Source organism: Caloenas nicobarica, chromosome Z, assembly GCF_036013445.1.
Source record: "Caloenas nicobarica isolate bCalNic1 chromosome Z, bCalNic1.hap1, whole genome shotgun sequence".
In the NCBI taxonomy this organism is placed as follows: Eukaryota; Metazoa; Chordata; class Aves; order Columbiformes; family Columbidae; genus Caloenas; species Caloenas nicobarica.
In genome coordinates, this window is record NC_088284.1 from 76,076,424 (window position 1) to 76,089,006 (window position 12,583).

General features: G+C 39.8%; 1 pseudogene; it reads left to right on the plus strand.

The window, feature by feature from the left end:
* Positions 1-486: 486 nt before the first annotated feature.
* LOC136002132 (olfactory receptor 5F1-like) lies at positions 487-1,440 on the plus strand (annotated as a pseudogene).
* Positions 1,441-12,583: the final 11,143 nt, after the last annotated feature.

Consider the following 12,583-nt stretch of genomic DNA (forward strand, 5'->3'; position numbering starts at 1 on the left):
TGATTGCGTTACTTGCTTAAAAAAATCAGTTCTTTAACTTCAGCTAGTAATTGAGATTCATTTGGTGACGTTATAACTAAATAATTTATGCTAAAAGGATTTTTAGAGAACTGTACTTCACCACCCTTGCTCAGAGTAGAGCTTCCTTCCAAGTCCTGTTGTCTGGCACAGTACTGTGTCCAACCAGTTTAGCCACCACAGAGGAGGTGTCTTTGTCTTCAACTTGCAGATCTTCAGTCTGAGAAGATGTCTTCCAAGAATTATTTTTTTTTTTAATTAATCACTGTCAAGCTTCACACCTATATTGTGGCTTTTCCATTTGGAATATGTGAGTAAAATTTAGATTTTGAGTATGGAAATGCAAACTAGCAAACGTCTTTGAACTCCAAAACAGATGAAAAAAATCACACTCCTTAGAAGAAAGACAGAATTTTGACTAAGTTACAACTTCTTTCTTTAAGGTACACCTCTGCAGTCATTGCCACAATGAAAGACAAGAAGCAGAGGGTCAACCTATCAACAGTATCTGAATTTGTTCTCATAGGCCTTTCTGATGCTCTGGAAGTCTGTTTTCTTATCTCTGTTTTGGTTTTGATCACTTATTTAACTTCCACAGTCAGCAACATCACAATCCTTCTTGCCTTTAGCACCCATGTACTTCTTCCTTGGCAACTTATCCTTACCAGATGTTTTATGTCCCACTATCACTGTGCCAAAGATGCTGGAGGCCTTGTTGACTGAGAACAAGGTGTTTTCATTCACTGGCTGCATGTTCTTCCTCATTGATGTTGCAGGCACAGAGATTTTTCTCTTGGCTGTGATGGCATATGACCATTACATTGCAATATGTCATCTGCTGCAGTACAGGAATATGCTAAGTATGAAACTGTGTGGTCATCTAGCCCTCGGCACCTGGGTAGCAGGATTTTTTTTAATACTCTGTGACACACATCTTTGATTTTTACACTCTTTTTCTGTGATTCTAATGAAGTTGACCAAGATTACTGTGATAGTCCCCTGATGCTGGCCCTTTCCTGCTCACCTAATTACAGTAGAGAGCTGGTCAGTTCCTGGGGTCCTTGGAAGCAGCGTCTTCGTGGTCACTCTGATCTCATGTATCTGTATCCTCTGGGTTGTCCTGAGCATGAACTCTTCCGAGAGCAGGTACAAAGCTTTCTCCACTCATGGTTGTCACTTGACAATGCCTGTTCTTCAGGACCACCATTTGCACAGATGTGCGGCTTTCCTCCACCTACTCGCTGCATCAGTATAGGATAGTTTCCATGTTCTATGGAATTCTCGCTCTCCTGCTTAAACCCCATAATCTACAACCTGAGGAACAAAGAAATTAAACGTACGCTAAGAAGAGGGATCAGCCAGGTAAGAGCTGCTTTAACGAGACGAGAACATCTCAGTCTCTGGTGTCCTCTGGAGCCCTAGCAATTTCATAGGCACTGCAGTTTGCCTGATGTTCTCCAACTTTAGCCATCTAAAAGTTAGATGCTGGAATCAAAACTCCTTCTCTGCATTCCCTTACAGTTACAAGGGAGAGGTGTGCACCTCCATAAGGCCAACTGGATGGCACAGTTTTTGGTCATTATAACAAGAGGAGATGACTTCAACTGGTAATATTTTTCTCCGCTGAGCACAGAGGAAGCTTAGGTGAGCTCCTTAGCTTTGGACACAGGTCTTGGATGTGTACCTTAGACCGTGAATACTGGGAAATGTAGTCAGCACACTTAGATATACATTCTTCTGTATTAGATTTTTAAAATATTGTTATGATTTTACCTCTGGACATTATATGCATTGCTCCTTTTTGCCCCTTACTTTAGAAATTTTTAGAACAAGCATGTTCAAGCCGGCACAAGTAAGTGCACACAGATGAACTCTTTGCGGTAAATTCCTGCCAACTAAAATTGATAGCTCAACACAACCAGTGAAGCTTTTAGTGTAACATGTTTGTGTACAAACTAATATTTAATTCCACATATTGCCAATAGCATGTAAAATCAAGCAAGGAAAGCTCATTATTTCAAAGCTATTACATGTAAAACCATTACAGATCATTGGGGAACTACTGATAAATATTTTCAAATCTTAATGCTCCATCATTCACGTTTTGTTTTCTTTGGTTGTTTTTTTTTTTTACAGCTGACAAAGCCATACTTTATTTTAGTCAGTAGCAATAAACAACTAGTTCACAAATATTTACTCATTGAAACCTTAAGACTAAGGACTTGTACTTAATCTGATTTTGTTCACTTAAGTGATGGTTTTGACCACTGCTTTGTCATTCGAATTTTGTGAAGGAACCAATGAAGTCCTGGTCCTGACATGGGAAATGCCTTGAACAGGCAATAAAAATGTCTTTTATTTAATCTCTCCCTTTAATACTGTGATGGGAAAACCAAAAAAATAATACGCTTAGTGAAATTACCTTTTCCATTACTTACAGACAGGTTACCAATGTAGTTAGAATAGATTCTTTTGTTCGAAGAACATTAAAACTAGAACAACTATTTTGCGGTCAAAGGAGCTAAAGTTGATTTTGACATTGCATCAATCCTGCCATCAATCTAATGATTTTCTCTATTCTTCAGGCACCTAGTGGTCCTGTCTGACAGTCCTATCTGACAGATATGCCAACAGATGTTCCCTATAGCTTCCTCCAGTTTCTAAATTGAATCTCACTGTAATATTCTAACCACTGCAGATGACCATTTTCATTTTTTGTCTTTTCAGCTGCAATGGAATTTAAATCCAATATCTATGGCAAATAGTCACATTAAAGAAAAGCTCTGTTCTACATAGTGTCCTTTTCCTATTTGTATTCAGGTTATTTCTACAGTCATTTCATATACCCGTAGTTCAACGTGATAAAGTCTCCAGTCTTGTGGCTGTCACTTCCCATTCCTCACTGGGTCGTGCCTCTCACAAGTCAACTCAGTTACTTTTCACCTTCTCAGTGCATATGATCCTCTGTTCTCCTTTACCAAGTGCTGCAATAATGGAATTGAAACTTTATTCACAGGCCCATTGTTCCCTGTAGGCAATCACCTTCCCTGAAATTTCTGTATTTACAATAAAATAGTGAATTCATAAAAGAATTTGGCCTAGTTTCACAGCTTTCTTATTAACCACAATATTCCACAATTAAACGAGCAGTAGTCCTAGGGAGTGCACTGCTCTATTCATCTTCTTAAAGACCTTTGCATTCCTTAATGCCTTGCAGAATTAGGAATTCACAGTACAATAACATTGAATCGGGATTAGGAAGCATTGCCTCCACCGGTCATAACTGAGAGTGGTTAGAAAGCCAAATTCCCAGTTTCTGTGGATGAAGAGCCTGGAACTTAATGACCTGACTTTAAACAGTCATTTACTTCAGGTGAGATTATGGCAAGGCTGTTGTACTTCCTGACAAATCATCCTTCCCTATTTGTGTGCTGGGTGGACAGAAACAGCATCTTTCAAAGCAGTTTTCTTTCTAAGCAAGATTTTGTTCTTACAGAAACCAGCTATCTTATCTCTGTTACATTTTGTGTGACTGCTTCAGCCCTCAATAAGTACAAGAACACGTCTCTGGGAAGGTGAAAGGAATCACACTGTTAAATATGGAATCATGGTAGCCAGGCATACAGCTACTAGCTAGTTTATCAAAAAGGTTCTATCACACAAATCTTTTAGACATGAAGACTGCTTGCAGATGAGGTCTGGTGGACCCATCTCCAGCAATAAAAGATCTTCTGCCCTCACGTCCTTCACCGTGGTAGATACTGGTTACCTTGCCCATGGCAAACGTGCTTTAGAGGGACGTGTGGTCGTTCCACTGCTGTGCCTGCTCACTGAGATACTGGAATTAAATTCTGATGGAGGCTGGTTTGAGCAAAGGCACCAGGTTGTGAACCAAAGTGGCTGAGCTTCAAGCAGGTGATTTTTTCCACTTCTGTTCTAGACATATCCACCTCTGGATGGGTGGGCAGGAAGAGGGCAACAGCATGTTTAATGCCCTCTGCAATTTGCTGCAAAAAGCTATAGTCAAAGCCTTTGTCTCTCTTCACACTTGAACTTGAAATTGTCTCTGAATCCCTTTTTTTATCTTCTACTTTCTGCTTATGAAATAGACCTGTGTTATCTAAATTAGCTAAACTCACATTTCCTCTAAACCCCAAAACCAAGATTAGGTTCTTAGACAAACTCACCTCAGCCATGATACTGATCCTTGACTACTTTATTAATATTCTCCCTTATGAATTGTTCTTCCCTTTTCCTTCACTCCAGTTTCCTTCCTCCATAAATCTGGCTCTGTATTTTTCTGCTCCATTTCTCACATTCATCTTTGTGCTGCTGTTGCCATGTTTGAGGCCACCTTCTGTGCCTCTGGTAGGTAATACAAGATCTCATTGAATTGCAGTGTCATTTGAGGGAACAAAACCTTCAGGAGGTGTTTTTGGAGCATTCTGACCTGGTCGTCTCAATGATGGCTCACGACAGACTTCAGTCACAGGTTGAAGCAAGGCTCCTTTGGTCTCAGGGATTCCAGAGCACTCCAGTGAAAAATCAAGTTCTAGGAAGGGAAAACAACTTCCCCATTCTGATACCTCAGTCAGAGGAGTTCATGCCAGAGTTATCAAGGGAGAAAAATACTTCCCTCATAATGCAAACTTCTTTTGTCTGAGAAGTAGCCTAATGGCCATTCCTCTCTTGAGCTGCTCTGCAGAAATGAGTGCTCTCTTGTCCTGGTTTCCTTTCAAACAAGACCTGCATGTTTTTCAGACCCTTTGCTGCAGAGCTGATAACAGTAGCAATGATGTGAAGAAGAGGCCCGGGTTTAGACTTATTGCTGTGGCAGCCAAGGTTACTGATAAATTTTGCACGTCACATAAGTGAGAGGGGTGTATTTGCAAGGAGGGGCGGATGGAACAGGTGTCTGAAATTGACCAACTATTATTGCATCCCATACATGTCATACACCCTATAAAAGTGGGAGATCAGGAGGGTCTCGTTCTCTTTGACCTTGGCCAGCATCTGAAGAGGACCCTGCCTGTTATGCCTATGATCCTAGGCCTAGTTCCAGGCCCTGCATCCCTGAATCCAGTTCCAGTTAACTGCGGGATCCAGCCCAGGACTTCCAGGTACCCACCATGTGGCGAATGGAGCAACACCAGCTCCGCTGGGGGCAACACAGCACTGTGGTACCCCTGGAAATTCAAGATTGGTTTTGTATATTTCGTATTATTTTCTCTATTTATTAGTAGTGTTAGTTTAACTTTTTTTAACTTTAAATTTTTAACTTTTCCAACTTGTAAGTCTCTCTCCCTTTTCACCCTATTAGTTTTCCTTAGTGGGGAGAGCAGGGGTTTAACAGAGCATCTGCCACGGTTTATTGTCACCCTGCAGTAAAGGGTGACATCTCTCTAGTGTCAGCTTAGACATGCACTTTGCTTCCCAGAGGGGACAATGCTGAGAAGCGCTGTGCTTCCTACCTGTATGAACTGGAGTCTTTTTACTATCACTCTTCTCTGACAAAGTGCAGATTGCAGAGTTAATTCATTAGCTGCTTAGGTCTGGTGTGTGTACGGTTGAGCAATTATTTTAGCCACTGCCACAACAGGTTCAATTTTGGGTGTACTTAGTACAGCTTTTTATCAGCTTTGGTTTCCAGCAGTCATCGTTCACCACTGTACAGGCTCCTTGCTCCTCAATTACCTCACGGGACTTATGTCTAAACCACTGTGTAACAAGTATTCTAAAAGAAAAAAATATTGGCTGGAAGATTCATTGCCCCTTAAAATTGTAGGACCTATTTTCAGGAAGGAGACAGGCAGAAGATATACTTTGACCTGAAAGATCAGAGGAATGCATTAAGAATGCTGTTTTCCTGTGACCTGAGAATTGGCCTTTTGTCATGAACTGCAGTATTAATCTCACACAGGTGGTTTATAAAATCCAATACAGCTTCACAACAGCAGGGCTGCAGGACCTGTACATATGTTAATTTGATGTTAAATGCACCTTGTCTGCAAATTATTTATAAAATGCACTCTAGGAAAGAACTAAAGCAGCTTATGGATAAATGTTATTGCAAGGGGAAAAAACAACAACAATATCCCACAGTTCAGACATCACCAGCCCGACAAAGAACACCCAGAGCATGGAGATATGTGCTGAACAAAGCAAACTGACAGGCTCTGCAGTGCCACACGCTCTCTTGTCCCATGGACTGTCTGTGGCACTCAAACTGCTAAAACTACTCAGGCTGTTGGCACCTCCTCATGAATTCCCTCCACCAAAAGCAAAATTTCCACTTCTCGTCCTTGAAACCCATCTCCTTTCACTGGTTGCTGCTCAACTCCTACCTAGCCAGAAAATCACTGTCTCCCTCCAAACACAGCTTCCTGCAGCATCCCCAGAACCGAATTCTCCTGTCCATTATTTCCTCACCTTGCCTCTCTCTGTTGTTCAGAGGACAGCCAGAGTTTGGATTTCCCTCTGCTTAAATCCATGGGGACAAATGCAGCTTAATTTCCCTCCCTTGAATGGGCATTCAATATTAAAGCACCTGCAAAATAATCTCAAGTACGTGCTCATTCCCATGGCAGTTCTAATCCTGTGACTATGTCCAAGAGACACTTTATTTTTGGAACTGTTTAAGAGTGGGAGTACAGCTGCCTCGAAGATATTCACACTGAAATTTGTGCCTAATCTTCCTGCCTGTTCCCAAACAGCATCTTCCACCACTTTGCATGGAAAATACGTACCAGCACAGTGCACCACCTGAGAGGTCATTCTAGATAAACTAGTACTGCCGCATCCCAAACTAAAGTTTCCCTGCACAGACAGACATTTAACAAAACAGTGCCTTTATATGTCTCTTTGCAAAAAAAGGCATTGGTTATATTGGTTTTCAAAGAAAAACAACTTGAGATTATGTTTTCAGCTGGAAGAGGTTACTCACAGCAACAGCATGGAGATAAACAAACAGAAGATGATAATAGTATGTTAATCTTCTGTTCCAAAAGCAGAGAACACTGAGGAATATTTCCACTGTGTGCTTTTCCTTCCTAAAGTTTGGTTCTTCTTAATGGTACAGGGAGGGGGAATAAGTCACAGCGAAGTCTGGTATAGACAACGCAATGACAAATTGCCGTGTCTTCCAAGAATGGCAATCTTTCAGCCATAAAACTGAAGTGCAGATGTAAAATTCTGCCAGTCATTCTGTCTTTAAAAAAATGGGCCATTTCATAGAAGCAATTGTGTTCTACCTCCTCCTATTCTCATTACAACAGAGCTGATCTGAATGAGAAATCAAAGCTTCAGCACGTAATGTGGTCTGTAAGTTACTACCCTGTTCTCTGTTTGACCCTTTCCACACCATCCCTTCTGATTGCCCGTTACCAAATGAGCAAGATAACAACGCTTGCCTGTCCTGAAGCAATGCCGGGCTCGGTCAGCGGGGGCCCTTCAATGGCCGTTTCCAGTTGTCTCCCTCCACACTGCATTATGGTACGGTTCTTCCTGCACAGATGCCCTGTACATCCCTGCCCTCTCCCGAGCACACACAGACTCCTCCAAACACGCGTGGGGATGTGGAGTGAAGCTGACAGCCAGCAGCTCTGACTGGGAGTCATGTCCTTCTCTGTATCATCTCTGGTGTTAAAGGTGACAACAGGATTCTTTCCTGCTGTAAGGGCAAAACAAAAAGGCATAAGATTAGCATCACTAGATTCAGCTAGGATTCAGCTGTTTCCTAGCTGATTTAACAATTCTTTGTGTTTCACAAAGCCATGATGTCTGCATCATCTATGGGTAAGCAGAAAGCACACCACTGAGAGGCTGTTCAGTACCGCAATGAAGGAAAAAGCAGAAGCATTTGCCTGATCTTTCTTCTTTGAATCCCCAGCACTTGCAGATATTGACTCTGTTCATAGTCTACTCTGGTTTTCTCTCTCTCCACTTTTCAAGTCTAACTTCCTGAAACCTCCCTTGTAACTTGAAACTTATTGCTTCATATTGTTTATGTGGGACACCAAGAACAATCTATTTAATTCCTCTTTCTAGAAGTCTTTTAAAGATTTTAATGTTTTTGTGTCTCCCCCAGGCTATTGTTTTGCCAGCTGAACAATCCCTGCTCTTTTGGTCTTTCCTCCAAGCATGGTCATGGACTGTCTGATGTTGTTCCACATCTTCCTTTAAATACTTTGCCTATATGGGATATACTCCCTCAGCTGAGGCCTCCAGATGAATAGGTTCTTACCTTCTTGTTAAAATGTGCTGGAGTGATGCTGCTGTCTCAGCAGCCAAGTTCACAATCTGCTGTAAGTTCCTGGCCTTTTTCTATGTAAATGATGTGCCTTCTTAACAATTCTCTGGCTAGCTGTCTCCCAGATCAAAATTACAATTTTTCTTATACTTCTGCAAAATAAAGAGAGTTTAGAGCTTAGGGTTTAGGAAGAAACCTCTAGTGTTTTCCTGCTCTATACGATATTACAAGAATGAACCAGGAGACATCACCAGCATTTAGAATGCAGGAAGACATCATTCTTTAAGAAGCCTCCAACTTCCTGAAGGTCAGTGAATTAGCAGCTTAACTAAATCTCTTTTGAAAAGGATCTACTGCCCATAAACACCTTAGAGTAGACATGAAATCTCTCCCATCTCATCCTCCATTTTCTGTTTTTCTGTGCCACAATTTTGCTGAGGTGGCATCCCCTGCACCAGCAGTTGTCTTTGAGCTGTTGAAGCACAAACAATCTAGCAAAGAAAATCTATTTGTGGAAGCATTTGTATTCCACGCTTCACATGCCTATCTAAATTAAAACCACCCCTCCATGCAAATGAGGATTAGCATTAAAAGTGTGTTCAAAATGACAAGTCCTTAAATGAATGCACAGCCCGAAGCTGAAAGAATCTATGTTAAAGAATTGCCACTATCCAGTAACACTAGGTGACTGTTTCTTTTTCATAAAGCCAAGAATATAGTTTTAGTCATTAGGGACCTCGTCCTTCCCTGCCCCTTTTATTTTACTTTTTTATTTTATGAAAGTCCAAATAACCACAGTAGATGTACATTAGTTCATAGACTGTGAAGAATGCAAACAATACATTGAGGACAACATTGGTAACATTCACACCTAAACATTAACCCTTCGCAACTGCCTGCCTTACGCTATTTGCAGACCTGTGCACCTCAGCTCTTGCTTAATGACTCATTGTCTCCCGTTACTTCTCCCCAGACCCAGGAGAACCGTGCCTGATGTGCAGTTCATTGCTTAATTACAACCATTTAATGAAAGATATGAAACAGTCTACAAGCCATTTACGACACAGATTAATATATACACAACCATGACTGGAGTCACTTTAAATAATTTTTCTGTGTACTGAACATGGTTTTAGCCACATCCTGCAGAAAAATCTCCAGTCCCCAATACTGAGATTTCCCAATTGAGAGAAAAGCCTAGATAAATGCCTTTCTAGTCATTTCAAGAGGCTTTGGGTTAGTTTGTATTTGGCTGAAGGGGGTTGTAGATAAAACAAATAGCCTGAAAGTAAAGGGCATTAGAAATACAAACGAGATTACCACTTAGTAATGTGTTAGCTGGTTAAACTCCAGGATAAGTTAATAAGTCCCTCCATTACTCACTATTTAAACCAGCAAAATGAATGAAGCTTCTCATTTGTCCTTAAACACTCATTAAAGTAAACAATCTTTAATGAACTTCTGATTACTGATTATTGCTTGGAGGAAAGGGATATAAATAGATAAATAATCATGGTAGAAGCCTTCATCTCCCTCAAGTCATTGAAGAAGAATTTAACTGATTATGTACCTATGGCGTCAAAGAGACAACAATGTCACACATCCTGTATTATTAGTGAATAAAATTGCACAGTCTGGTGAGAAATACATTGCTTTTTATCTTCCATCTGTGATAAAAACACTGTAAGATATGTAAACAAGGCAGCATTGAAAGAGTTTATAATTTCTTTTTTTTTTTTTTCTGTGCGCAGAATATGTTAAATAGAGTCTGTAACCTGGTTGTGATAGAGCAAGTCCTATTAAAAGTGTAGCAGACTTGAAACAAGCGAAAAAAAAAACCCACTCTGCACAAATACATCACCTGGAATGACAGTTTTAAAAAGGGAAAAAAATCACAACATTTCCTTCACTAGTTTTGAATTAGTGCATAAGAATTTTTTAACGTTAAATTGAACCAAAATATGAATCTATTTAGGGTATTATCATAACATTTTATATATTTTATGCAAACTTACAATAAAATGAATTAAAACCTTACAGAGTTATCTTTTAAATTTGTTTTAGCTTTTATGTTGAAAGGTACAGCTAGAGTTTTGTTTATCTATTTAATGATAAACAACACTGAAAGAAAAAAGACCCCTGTTTATTTCACCAATAAATTGTAGGTGACCAACACAGAAGGATGATTTCTTAAGTTTCAGTGGTTATCAGCATTTGTTCTTAGCCACAGCACTGCAAGGCAGTGATGATGATTATCAGCGACAGACAGTTTGGAGGTGGGGAAAGTAGTTTGTATGTTCGGGAAGAGATTTAGTGCTGCCTTGGGTGCATTAATCTTTTGTGTCTCAAATTGTCCCCTGCTAATTAGACTTACTCCTGGCTCTGAAGTGCTGTCATTGAAGATTTTTCCTGAACTTGTATCCTCTGACTGACACCGTGCCCCCAAATTAAAATACTCAATTTCAGTTACATCCACCATGGTCTGCACAGCAGTTGGGGTATCTCAAATACGGTGTGTTTCTGCCTTTCCAGAACATGTTCTTCACAGACCATGGAATCCAGGTCTTACCAGCTGTGAATTTTTCATGTGTTCATGGGGAAAACCACAAAACAATGGTGAAAGGTCCATCCCGTGCTGGTTTCTGTAACTTACTGCACTGAATGTTTTCAATGTACTGAGTCAAAACATGTTTATGGAAAATAATTCCATGCTTTACCAGAAAACATATTTTATTCTATCCCCTCAGTCATTTTCAATGGGATAAGGAAGCAATCAAAAAAAAGAAGATAAAATCTGAAGTTTACAAAAAACGAATTTCAGATACAATCTGAAATTTGGAAAACCTATCTCTCTTTCTTGATTTACAAACAGAAAAAAGTAAGTGTAGGGATGCTTATAGACTCTACCAGTTTTGGCACGCTGCTTAGCTGGACCAATATTCTATGCATATTTATGCAACAAGATTGTGAGTGAATTTAGGTGACACTAATGCAGTTTAGGCAGAACCTTATCTTGAAAGGCTGGTGATGAAATATTTTACCAGGACCTATCATATTAATTGTAAGATATAATGAGGAAACTCAGGCAAAACAGAATGGCTGGTTCACTAGTGACCACGGGTAATTTTTTTTTGCTACAGTAAGAAATTGCAATCTAATGCATTAGTAAGACATAACTGCATTTCTATCTCTTTAATGCTGATTAAGAAACTCATCTGTGGTTATTATTAGAGCTGCAGTCAAGAATGTCATTGAATATTTGGGGGAATTATTTAGATAAATACATGGAAAAATGACCTCAGATGTTCCAAAAGCTGGCTGGAAGCCTGTACGGGTGTTACCTTTACCCCTTTAGTGTTTTTCCTTGTAATAAATAACTTAATTATGTTTATGGAAATGGCATATTCTCTGAGAAACTGATATTTTAAGCAAGATAAATTGTTTGTGTGCAGAGATTCTGGATAGTGATTGAAATTAAGTACAACAGATGTCACATGAACCTTTGGCTGCTGAGATGACAGATGAGTCATTGCAGCATGGAAACATTAGGCAAGTTGATAATGGACTTCCTAACACATGCTGCTGTAATTTAATATTGCTGGACTAAAAGAACACCCCAGCTCAATATAGACATGAAATAAAGAAGAAAGGTATATTATATTCAGTAATATACCATAGTATTCACTCATATTCAATAATATTCAGTCAGGTTCAGCATTTCATACATTTCCAACAATTAAGTTGCTGAAAATGTTTCTTTTTTAAAAGCCTACAGAGTAGGGGAAAAAACCTACCCCCTCAAAAAAGCCTATACTTTCTGTTATAAGCCTCCTGTTTCAGTAAATACAGATACACTTCCCAATGTAAAGCAGAAACTATGGAAAGATATTTAGAAAGGCTCCCTCGTTCAGCAGCTAATTATGTTTTAAAAGATATATGCAATAAAATAGAATACAATATTTTCAGTTGGAAGGGACCTACAATAATCACATAATTGTCTTGTTTGGAAAAGAACTTTAGGATCATGGAGTTCAACAATTAACCTAGGACTGTCAAGTTCACCACTAAACCACGTCCCTGAGAATCTCATCTACACATCTTTTAAACACGTCCAGGGATGATGACTCAACCACTTCCCTGGGCAGCCTGTTCACATGCCTGACAACACTTTCTGTGAAAAACTTTTTTCTAATATCCAATCTAAACCTCCCCTGGCACAACTTGAGGCCATTTCCTCCTGCTTATTCCCCATGCTGCGTGCATTGGTGTACAGGCATTTCAGGGAGTGAGCTGAGCACACCGATTTCACACTAGGGG